This window comes from Sceloporus occidentalis, unplaced genomic scaffold, assembly GCF_023333645.1.
Source record: "Sceloporus occidentalis isolate IW3139 unplaced genomic scaffold, rSceOcc1.0.p SCAF_439, whole genome shotgun sequence".
In the NCBI taxonomy this organism is placed as follows: domain Eukaryota; kingdom Metazoa; phylum Chordata; class Lepidosauria; order Squamata; family Phrynosomatidae; genus Sceloporus; species Sceloporus occidentalis.
The window spans coordinates 221,085-234,164 of NW_028317419.1; the positions used below are offsets into that span (position 1 = coordinate 221,085).

Sequence of the window (13,080 nt, forward strand, 5' to 3'; positions counted from 1 at the left end):
ATCAGTGATAGCAAAGTGATCTTCCTAGTCATGTGACAGGATCAACCAGTATGAATGCCTTTTCTAGTCACATGATGCAGTCAGTAAGCACGAAGCTGGCGGCTCTCTGCTTGTAATGAAAGGGCTCAGAGGTAGTGTGTCAGGATCTGCCAGCCAGCAGCCTGCAGTCACGGGGACGGAGATACTCTGTGCAGACAGGAGCTTGGATCCGTGTTTATGGCAGCCGGTGTGTGTTTGGGTGACATTTCTGTATGAATGTATGTGGCTGTGCCTATTACGCATATCTGTGCATGTGTGTGCATGTATGTATGTATGTATGTATGTGCATTACGCCTTCGCATGAAGCCCATGGAGCAGCGCAGCTTAGGCGGAGTGGGCCTTGACAGAGCTAGGTGGTGTGCAAAAAGGAAGGATTTAATTTAATTGGTTTAGAATTGTTATGGGTGGGGTTATTAGTAAGGTATATAAGTGGCAACCATTTTGTAAACTGTCACTTAACTGCTTATCCAAATCCTGGTTGTCCCACCCTCCCTCCCTTTAAGGTGGGTTGTGGGGGGTGACTGCCCCGTTTTGTCACAGCGGCGGGGTTAGTTGGGGATTATTGCCTAATACGGTGTTTTGTTATGTTTTTGGTTAATAATTTGACTTGGTTCAAGTTATTGGTGTAGGTTTCGAGCTGGTCTGTGGCTCAGAACCTGGGGTGGTGTAGGGGTGTCTCGGTATGCCTCTGCATTGGTGTGTGGTTAAATTGGTGGTGTGGGGGTGTCTCGGTATGCCCCTGCAGTGGTAATTTGGTTAAATCGGTGGTGTAGGGGTGTCTCGGTATGCCCCTACATAGTTATAATTTGGTTAAACGGTCTGGTAGGGGTGTCTCGGTACATCCCTATTGTGGTCAATATGTTAATATGTTAATGTGGAGGCACCTGGTATGTGTTGGTGCCATTATATGGTTAATTTATTGGTTATGAGAGGTCATTGTCAGTGTTAATAAGATTTGAGCTGTTAATAATGTTAACCGGGGTGGCTGGGTTGACAATGACCTCTAAATATTGTATATATGTTAATAAAGCTGTGGACAAAATATTTTGCACCCAAGTAAAGTGTCAGAGTCATTATTTGGGTATGGGGTATGAGCTTCCTGGGGCACAAACTCAACTATGCGCTTGTCATGTTTATGTATTTCAGTGCAGCAGCACATGGACAGAAGCTGCATCCATAATAGATATAAAGATTCATTTTTATAACTTCCATGCAGCTTTAAGGAAGAAAAGCTTTCTTTCTATGAAGGTCTCCTCAGTTCCCCTTAATATCATTCCTGGGGCTGATTGTGACTGGAGCTTTCCGATCACTCTCTCTGATTCTCGCTAATTCTCTGATTTCTGTCTCTTCCTCGCACTCGGTGAATCTCACAATATTAAACTAATATTAAACTGTCTGTCCTAATCAGCAGATACAATCACCCGCTCGCTCCTTTGCCCCAAAATGTAACATATTTATGAGCGTTAGTTACCATTTAATCCGTGAATAAATTCTACATATTAATCATTATCTGGAGTCCCTCGGCAGCTCAATTAAATCAGACAAATGTAAGAAGTCAAGATGTTTGGACTCCGAGCCGTCGACCCCCCGCGGCCACCTCTTTCCAGCAATTAAAAAGCTTCAAATGTTATTTAGCCTGAGCTGGGAATGAAAATTCGGGTGCTAGCTTCAAATGCCTCGCTGTCCACAAGGCTTCTAGGATATTCTATTAGACTGCCCCCCCCACCCTAAGGCCTTAATGAGAGTTTGAGATCTCTGTGAGGTCAGGGAAGGTTATGGAGGGCAGAAGGGTCCTATACCCATTTTAGTCCTCTCCTTCATCTTTACCTCTCCATGTTACAAATATTTTTGTCGCCCTACTCTCCAAATGCGCTGGGTGCAGCTGCACCTCCCTATGCGGTTCTCTTGGCTAATTGACAGCCAAGGCTGCTAGTCCTGGATCTTGGAGGAACTACTGCTAGGGTTGGGTTCTTGACACAGAGTTGGGGGGTAGCTGACCCAATTTACATGGTTCCCGGCCTATACAATATGATATAGCAAATTCTAAATATTAAATGTCTATATCGTGATACACTACATGTGGCCGACATGGTTGTAGTGCAGTCGACATCAGGGGACCCGTGTAACTGAACAGGACATTACATAGAAACTGAATCGGACTGAGCCTATCTAGGGCCCGGGCAACAAAAAGGCATGCCCTATCATGACCACACTTCTTCCTGGTTAAGCCCCTCCCCTATGGTTACATAAACACATTTTTAATTATTCACTACTTGTAATATTAAAAAAATAAGAATTTTAAAGAGTGTAAAAAATTTAATTTGTGGTTTTCACACAACTTCACAAAATTTTGGTTCTTATTAAATATGTATTAAATAATGGAAAAAATATGATATTGCACAAGTAATCTTAAATATATAAATATTTAAATACAGAAGCTCAATTTAAAAAATATAATATAAATAAATATATTTACTATCACTGTAAACAAGGACTAGAACTAGGAAGTACAAAGGCTCACTGAAAGCATATTAATATTCTGACACAGAATAGGTCTTCTCAAATAGAAACATTTTAACAAATATTAATTCACCAAATATTATAACCTGTCATTGGTACAGCATAACGAGCCAGAAACAGACAATGGTACAGCATAACGCCTATCACTATAAACTAAGCCAGACACAGAGTGGTACAACATAACTCCCATCACTATACACAGAGCCAGGATTGATGGTAGTACAGCATAATTCTCATCACTATACACTGAGCAAGACACAGCCTAACTTCCATCACTATACATTGATTTTGGGCTGGATAGAGGGAGGCCTTACAAACATCTACCTGTACACGCATACATACACATTCATGTTTGTCCTTACACACACATACTGGCTCACACTTACCTTTTGCAGCCACATACCTACTTGCCTTTAGGCTCGCTTACCCTAACATACACACATTTTCAAAATACAAACACACTCTTTCTCATCATCCTCTTTATCTCGTTTCTTTCTCCTTATCTCGCCTATTCTTTATCTATCCCTATCTGTTTTTTTTCTCATTGTCTCCCCTCCTTTTTTCTCTCTCATTTCTCTTTAGCGCTGCCATTATCCCCATCTCTTAACTTTCTCTCTCTGCCTTTTTCTTCTTAAACTCTTGTGGTGGGAGCGCAAGGCCTGTTTCTCAGATCTCTGCTTCTGTGCTCCCTCGGAGGATGTGTGGCTTCCATGCTGAGTGCTGAGATATGATGTCATATCCTGTGCACAGCATCAACTGCCAGAACACAGTGTTAGGGCTCCCTTCATTTTGGGCCAGTTAAAGGGAGATCTGTGATTTCCCCAACTGGCCCAGCACCCAACACCAGCAACTGGCTACTTCCGGGACAAATCCTGAGAAAACAGTACAGTTGGAGATATGGACACTGGCGGACAACCTACAGAACAACAGCCGCCCCACACATATATACGGTACATATGGGTACATATAGAATAGGCTAAACCTCATCACAGAACAATAAAGAGCATGCAGCAAGCAGCAGGGTACCATATAGCCAGCAGAGGCCTATAGGATGATATACATCTGCTAAGGACCTATTAAATATGATGTTGTAGCTGCTGACATATAACACTTTATTAACAGATTATTATAGCATGATATACAATAAGATACAGCTGAGCAGGGTATATGCTGTGTTACATGTAACTGTTTAATAAACCAAAAGAACGCAAGAATGTATATGGGAAAAATCTAATTTGCTACACTGTACTGTTTCCTTTCTTCTCATAAGCAAGTGACAAGTGGAAAATTCCAGGCCTCTGTATAGGTATCTGCTCTGAATGTAATGAATTAGTGCTATGATGTAAAAAAACAGCACAGTTATTAGCTAAATACGAGATCTTTAATGTAAGTAAATACCCTGAGAGGTTCACTTTTTACATGTCAGTCAGTCAAAATGCCCAGGTCCCATCAGTGCCTCAGTCAGGATAAATCGTGGGGCAATAATTTTCTGTAGCAGCATTAGAGCGAACCACAGCAAACCTTAGAACACAAATTGCAAATCATTCAGAGGAGGAGCTAACAAAAGACCAAATTACTCAGAGGCGGAGCTTACACAAGACCAAATTACTCAGAGGCGGAATTAACACAAGACCAAACTACTCAGAGGCGGAATTAACACAAGACCAAACTACTCAGAGGCAGAAATAACACAACACTAAATTACTCAGAGGTGGAGTTAACTCAACACTAAATTATTGAGAGACGAAAGTAACGAAAAAACAAATAATTCGGAGGCGAATTTGAACCATTAAATAACAACTGACATGCCCACTAATTCATCATCTTGCATAGCGTGTGCTATTCATGTACAAGTATTTCATGGTCTGGCAGACATGCTTATACTTAACATATGTGAAATGGTTGCACATAAATAAGCACACGTATATTCATAAACATACAATGTGCACACGTCCACAATGAATAAATGGTGCATATCACGTGTGATCACACACTTACATACATTATGCTCACATGGGTTATATAAAATTATTTTCATTAACCTGCATAAGGCTGTGAAAGCAAAGATATGTGTGTGAATACAAGGGGCTATGTGTATGTAGAGCGTGTTAACATGGCGTGTGAATGTGTGTGTACAGGCTGGTGTGCATACATGGAGATGAATGTGAGTACAGTGACGAGTGACGTGCGTATCCAGATGAGTATGTGTATACGTGAAGGTGAGTGTGTGCGTGGAGTTGAGTGTATGTGCGCAGCGAGTGTGTATGTACAGGTGGTCGTGCGTATACATGTGAGTATGTGTGTATACCAGCGGGTGAGGTTCTAGTAATGCGATGAGGAGAGGTACCTGCTCCTGGGGGGGGTTGGCCCTGCTCATTGCTGGCTGCTCCTTCATGGCTGTCATTCTGCAGATCACGAGATGCTCAGGACAGTCACATCCAGTCCCCAAATCATGCCCCCTGTGTGCGGCTGGCAGGTCTTGGTTGGGCCTCCCTGGGGCTGCCCGTGGTCAGTGGCTGCAGCTCCTGCAGTGCGAGGGTCCCCGGGCGCAGAGCAAGACGCTGCACTGCATGCTGCAGAACGCTCTGCTAGTCACAGTCTGTGTCAGCCTCAGCTCCTGCTTCTGTTCCCAGAGCCCCCTCCTTCTGCCTCTCCTCCTCCTCCACCAATCTCCCTCCCTCCCAGTGAGTGACGCCTCAGCCTCTCCTGCTCTGCATCCTCAGCATCCAGCCCAGATACCCAAAGCTTTCATCCAACCCAGAACCCAAACCTGGACAGAACCCCCCATTGTACAGCGCTACCGAATATGATGGCACTATATAAAACAATAAACAATAGGAACCTAAACCCTGCAACCCGGACAGAACCCAAACCCTGCATCCTGCACAGAACCCAAACCCTGCATCCGGCACAGAACCCAAACCCTGAAACCCGCACAGAACCCAAACCCTGCATCTGGCACAGAACCCAAACCCTGCAACCCGCACAGAACCCAAACCCTGCATCCGGCACAGAACCCAAACTCTGCAACCCGCACAGAACCCAAACCCTGCAACCCGCATAGAACCCAAACCCTGCATCTGGAACAGAACCCAAACCCTGTAACCCGCACAGAACCCAAACCCTGCAACCCGCACAGAACCCAAACCCTGCATCCGGCACAGAATCCAAACTCTGCAACCCGCACAGAACCCAAACCCCGCATCCGGCACAGAACCCAAACCCTGCAACCCGCACAGAACCCCAAACCTGCATCCCGCACAGAACCCAAACCCTGCATCCCGCACATGGGAGCTGAGATTGGTGGCAGACCGTGGCAGAGGCAGCATTATCCAATCAATTTCATATTCTGAACGTCTCTTCCTTCTCCTTCCCCATCTTTGGCACAGAGTGGCTGGTGCCACCTCGGGGACAAGAGTGAGCTAATACACCAGTGCCCTGTGCAGGCTATGGGGGAAGGCTGGTGATTTGGGGTTACATGACAACTGAGGCAAGGTCCGTTCGCATGCCTAGGGACCCCAGAGGGTCTTAATCCATCATATGGCAGAACCAGCATTATCTGGTTAGCTTCATGTCCTTAAGATCTCTAACGTCTCCAACCCTTACAAAGTCTTACTGAAGCAGTCAACAACATCAGCAACTTTATAATAGAGGAGAGAGAAATGAATGGAGGGAATAATCCTGCTCGTGCCAAAAACAGGAAATTAAGATGACTGCTCTCATGCCGTAAATATAGAGGGATTTCTAATACATAGACCTTCCTTATATTAATTTAGAACCACCATTATTTGGGTTTATTTAGTAGATAGTCATGGAACGTGTGGGATTTGGTAAAAGGGAAAAGTGACAAATTAAAGCTAAAAAAAGTAAAATATATCAAATTTGGTCAAAAGGTGGCAGCATGACACAGATAACATCATCAGACCAGAGGTATACCAGGGGTAATTAACACATAGAGAGCAGAAATAAAGTGCTAAGCACTCTCACGCCTTATAAGCAGTCATAACTCTCATGACACCCTGTTTAGTCTCCGCAGTCCCTTTCTGTGCCCGTCTTTCCTACCCCGATGTTCCATTTTTCAGCCACAGTCCTGCCGTCCTGCCGACATTTGGGATCATGAGCCGGTTACGTACCCCCCAATATGTGTCCGGACACGTGTGCTGGGAGTTGTGACAAGGATCCTTAACCTAATAGCCACCCTGCAAAGCTAGAGTCTGGAGGAAGCCATGTGGTGAGTTGCAATGGAAGCCTGACTGTACCATGAAGACCAGGACTGTTGGGAGTAGGTACAGGTGGTTACAGAGATTCGGGGGTCTGCACTCTGGGCTGTGAAATGTAATTCACAGTAAGAGAGGGTGAGAGTGAAAAATAGGAAAGAGCGGTAGAGAAAGATGGAGGAGAGAGATGATACAATGTGAGAAAGGAAAAGGAGACGAGAAAGGGAGACAGAGGGGAAGAGGAGAGGGAAAGAGAAAGTATAAAAGAGTAGAGAGTAAGAAGAGAAGAAAGTGAGGGAGAGGCAGAGGTTGAGAAGGTGTGAGAGAGAAGAGGAGAAAGCGTGAGAGAGAGAGGATGAGAGAAGGAAAGAGGGGGTGACAGTGAGACTGCTTAACAGCATATGGTGTAAATGTATTGTGTTAGCATGAGTGTGTGTGAGCGTATGGTTTCAGGAGTGAGCCTAGAGTTAGTGGCCCTTGTGAAAGAGAGGGAGAGTGTGTGGTGTATGGTATTAGAGTGAATGAGTGTGTTATTTGGGGGAGCCAAAGAAATGCTGCACCCTGGGGCCACTAACGCTTGGCTCATCACAAAAAAAAACAAAAGCATGAGACGCTGGCATTGTGTTTAAAGCTTGGAACGTCCCCCATGGGATGTCGCCTGCTTGATGGCGCCTGGAGATTTCTGGAACTCACGCTGGGTGAGTCTCACCCTGTCCTGGCATCAGAGCCCTTGCACATCGAACTCCCTTCTCACCACAGTGGAGAGGAAGACGAGTGACCCCGACCTGGGTCCATCCAAAGAGGGGAGATTCAGGCCCAAGTGTCAATGTTCCCAAGGGAGGCAGGTCATTAGGGGAGTGGTACCCTCAATGAGATGAGTGGAGATGCTCTACACACTGTGATGAAAGGACTCGTTTTAGGCCCTGCCGCTGTTTTGGTGAATCCATGAATCTCGAGGACATAAAAACATAGATGGTTCTGGATGAAGAGTCACAGACTGTTCCGTATGATGTGAACGCAGAGATGTTCTGTCTCCTCCAACAATGCATTCAATTCCCATTGCGGGACTGTGCTGGGCAATCCGGGACATATGGTCACCCTAGTTCTGTGGTTATAAGCCCCTCCGTCTAACGGCTGCACTTCGGCTTCACACTAGCTCCAAGAATCTGTCTCCGCTCACAGAATGAGTATATTTCAGATGAACTCACTAAATTTGGTTTAATGGCTGTAAAATGCCTTATAATTGCTGCTGTTAAAGGATCATAAAACAGGATTAAAAGGTGTGAGCTGCGTAAAAGGAGCTCATCTGAAGCAGAGTCTGAGTCCTGGGAGTGGGACAGACGGCCACCGAATTACAGACGGATCCGTGCGGAGCTCCAGACCATAAATCCTGCTGATTGGTGACGTTTCTGGATTAAATCAGTGGCAGAGAAGTAATTTGCTGCCAGCATCGGGAACATCTTCTAACGAAAGCCCGATTCATTTGGAGAACATTTTGGCCGAGCTTGCACCTCAGCACCTGCTAGGGTCTGAAATGTTGAAGTATAAAGTGTTCTTCGAGACCTGAAATGCGCTGGGGTCCGGATTATTTCTACAAGCCGGAGAGTATATAATATATAATATGAGGAATATACAGGGATATAATGGGTTATAAGGACGGGATTAGTTATACGGCCGGAGAGTATATAATATATAATATGAGGAATATACAGGGTATAACGGGTTATAAGGACGGGATTAGTTATACGGGCCGGAGAGTATATAATATATAATATGAGGAATATACAGGATATAACGGGTTATAAGGACGGGGTTAGTTATACAGCCGGAGAGTATATAATATATAATATGAGGAATATACAGGGATATAACGGGTTATAAGGACAGGATTAGTTATACGGCTGGAGAGTATATAATATGAGGAATATACAGGGATATAACGGGTTATAAGGACGAGATTAGTTATACGGCCGGAGAGTATATAATATATAATATGAGGAATATACAGGTATATAACGGGTTATAAGGACGGGATTAGTTATATGGCCGGAGAGTATATAATATATAATATGAAGAATATACAGGGATATAACGGGTTATAAGGACGGGATTAGTTATACGGCCGGAGAGTATATAATATGAGGAATATACAGGGATATAACAGGTTATAAGGACGGGATTAGTTATACGGCCGGAGAGTATATAATATGAGGAATATACAGGGATATAACAGGTTATAAGGACGGGATTAGTTATACGGCCGGAGAGTATATAATTTATAATATGAGGAATATACAGGGATATAACGGGTTATAAGGACGGGATTAGTTATACGGCTGGAGAGTATATAATATATAATATGAGGAATATACAGGGATGTAACGGGTTATAAGGACGGGATTAGTTATACGGCCGGAGAGTACATAATATGAGGAATATACAGGATATAACGGGTTATAAGGACGGGATTAGTTATACGGCCGGAGAGAGTATATAATATATAATATGAGGAATATACAGGGATATAACGGGTTATAAGGACGGGATTAGTTATACGGCCGGAGAGTATATAATATGAGGAATATACAGGGATATAACGGGTTATAAGGACGGGATTAGTTATACGGCCGGAGAGTATATAATATATAATATGAGGAATATACAGGGATATAACAGGTTATAAGGACGGGATTAGTTTTACGGCCGGAGAGTATATAATATATAATATGAGGAATATACAGGGATATAACGGGTTATAAGCATTAGTTATAGTTCATCCTTAAGAAATGTGTATCTAATAGTATTAAATTTAAAGATATATTCAATGGGGAAAAGTTCAGTTGTTCAGAAAACATCTTTTATTGAAAACTAAAGGGTTTGTGCGAAATCTATAAAAATGGACTAAATAATATGTATCCGTCCTCAGAACAGACGGGAAGCGCTTCTGCACGGTTGTTAAATTATCAGCAAACACATTTCCTTGTAAATCGAGCGTCTGAGATTTGATGGGAAATCAGAGCTTTAGAAGAAACAAACATTTTGTGCGCGGCGGAAGACGGCATCGCTTTCCCGAATCCGATATAAATCAGTGTTCGTTTCAGACTCTCTGATGTCTCCTCATCACCTTGACATTAGTCACCATTCTCGTTATGTGTCCACAGTCGATGTCATTAACGTCATTTAGTACAGATGCCGGGTGCCGGTCTTGCTGCCGGTGAGATGACATGTTCCCGACTCAATTAAAGTGAAAATAATCCATTATCAGGTCTTCCCGTTATTCCGACGCCACGCCGTATAGGGCTGTATCGTTCGGTCATTCAATGTCCCAAAACAGTCAAATACCTACTTATAATGTCAGGATTTCAGCTAATACACTCCTTCGATAACATTTCCCTAATATGACTATTTATTGTGTTGTGTAGCACCATCATATGCCGCAGAGCTGTACAGCGGGGAGTACATCACATAATGTGGACGGCAATGTAAGGAGGCGACACTCAGACGAGCCTATGATACTGAATCCATTAAAACAGTTTCACGCGTCCCTCTGCCCCCCGCGGCTCGATGGCTCCTCGCACCGTTAGCACTATTTTCCCGTCCACCAGCTGAAGCCGCGATTATTGCTCCATTTCACATATTAGAGGCAGTTATAAGCCTGGACGTGTTTTAAAGATGAAAGCTTCACATACATTTTCTGCAGTAAATGTCCATTTGCATGAAATTGCGCCAAACTGCGGCTGCATCAGGAGGGAGCGCCTGCTGAGGAATTACTGTTATAAATAAAAAGATGGAGCCGATACGGCCGCTTGATCTGGAAATAGATACGTATGTCATTTTGTAAAGTATGGATTCTGGGTGAGGCTGAGATGCCGGTGAAGCTTCAGCTTCCAGTAATTGGCCAATAATGACACTATAACCCTCTGTGTGTATAAACATATTATAATTCATATATAACATAAATATCCTGCCCACTTCACGCCATCAGCCTCTCCGTGTCCTATATGTATTTCATCCAGCACAGGATGATAGGAGTTGGTATCCATCATGCGCGATTCCTTGTGTTTTGTGAGATTTTGACTCTTGTTTATCTGGAGAAGCGCATGATCCAGTGAATTAGAGCCGTCTGGCCAGATACGAGAGATTTCCACTCACCGGGATCTGCGGATTTCCTTGATTAACTTAATTAATTCGACAACGAGAGGACGGCATCCGGGACAAAGAAAACACCCACCTGTGTGACGTTTCACTAGTGGTGGATTGGGGTTTATTCTGAGAAGGAAAAAGAATATTAAGAAATAAACATTTTTGGCACAATGACCTTGTTTTGCAGGAATGCAGAACAATCCCGTTAAAGCGTGAAGGTCACAAATTTCCAAGAAATCAGCCTTTCTAGGAAATACTAATTAACGATCTTTGTTGCTTCTTGGTAATGAGCTTTTACCAAAACTGCCCTTTTTTAGTGTTTGGAGATGAAAGTGATCCAACGAGTCGTTCCTTCGTTCGATCTGCTTCGCATTCAGGACGCCCCGGAGGCTTTATTTCATTTAACGGAACTAAACACAGCAGTTTATATAAGTATATAAAAAATCTAAACTAAATACGTAATGTAATCGATTGCATTTATATTTGTGTTATATTAAAACATGGCAATACGTGTAAAAAACCTACGAAAACCTACAAAATGAAATAAAAGCTGCTAGAAACCTCAAAAGTGTCCACCCAGAAAAACACCTAACATCTAATAACCAACAAACAAAAAAGAGCTAAAAAATATATATAAAGATAATGAAATCAACCAAATCTGCGATTAGTAAATATAGCAATAATAATGAGCATTAAAATATCTAATAATGACAAATATGATAATAATAAAAACAAAGTGATAAATGATGCAAAAATCCGGAGAATTACACTTTTATCAGCCCTGAGAGACGCTTTGCCAAAATTGCCTTGAAACGAGTTCAGTTCTTCACAAACATCCAGACCCAACATGAGATTTCTGCGCCCACCGACTACTAAAAATTAGAGGGAACGTTGTTCTTAAACCTCTCTTTTTGGGTTCTCTAGGCTTCATTGTGCTGATGGGGATATTATTCCCCTCTCTGGGTCATTAGGGTTCACTATGCTGGGGGCTCTTATCCCCCCCTCTTTTGGGGTCATTAGGGTTCACTATGCTGGGGGCTCTTATCTCCCCTCTGCTTGGGGTCATTAGGGTTCACTATGCTGGGGGCTCTTATCTCCCCTCTGTTTGGGGTCATTAGGGTTCACTATGCTGGGGAGGCTAATCTCCCCTCTCTGTTTGGGGTTTACACTGTTTCTAAAAAACAAAATACTGTCTGCGCTTCAGAAGTGCAGACAGTATTTTGTTTTTTGTATACATTTTGTATACATTTTGTATACATTATACAGCCAACACACTGTATTTGCAGCATGCTCACACTGTTTGGTAGGCCTCATATTATACATTTGTATTATTTGAGCCTGAGACTAGCTTAGCGCACCGACATTTCTTCTTTTCCCTGTTTACACTGTTTATTACTATGGTGAGGGTCTATAATTTTCCATTTTAAAGAAAATTAAAAAAAATAAAAATGCTTCTGAGGAATAATCTTATAATAATTTTCTGTGCTTGTCATGAAATTGCAAACAGTAAAGAGACACCAAGATCGGGCAGAGATGGGGAATAGAGGGGGAGAGATGGGTATAAAGGGGCAGAGACGGGGTGAGATGGGGAATAGAGGGGCAGAGATGGGGAATAGAGGGGCAGAGATGGGGTATAGAGGGGCAGAGATGGGGTGAGATGGGAAATAGAGGGGCAGAGATGGGGAATAGAGGGGCAGAGATGGGGTATAGAGGGGCAGAGATGGGGTGAGATGGGAAATAGAGGGGCAGAGATGGGGTATAGAGGGACAAAGATGGGGTGAGATGGGGAATGGAGGGGCAGAGATGGGGAATAGAGGGGCAGAGATGGGGTATAGAGGGGCAGAGACGGGGTGAGATGGGGAATAGAGGGGCAGAGATGGGTATAAAGGGGCAGAGACGGGGTGAGATGGAGCAGAAATGGGGTAGAGATAGAGTACTGATGATAAGGCAGAGACTGTACATGGGTGGGTTTATGTTCATATCTGCTGTATAGGGGGTCCCGTGGGATATCGTGTCTCATTTTGGCCGCACGCTACAGTGTGTTACAGAAAGAGTTAAACACATTTCTATTCCTGTCTTTCATTGTGTAAAATAGTCTGAAATCTGCTAATGACATCACTTTGTTGCCAAAACGGCTTTTATAAAGTGACATCTAATTATA

General features: G+C 43.4%; 1 protein-coding gene across 1 annotated transcript in view; it reads right to left on the reverse strand.

Annotated features, from left to right (window-relative positions):
- Positions 1–3,251, reverse strand: part of LOC149272575 (inactive dipeptidyl peptidase 10-like) — a 36,576-nt gene extending 33,325 nt beyond the window's left edge. Inside the window, exon 1 of the mRNA XM_089506941.1 lies at positions 3,219–3,251. The gene's annotated coding sequence lies outside the window, so the exon portion shown is untranslated. The remainder of the gene's footprint in view (positions 1–3,218) is intronic.
- Positions 3,252–13,080: the final 9,829 nt, after the last annotated feature.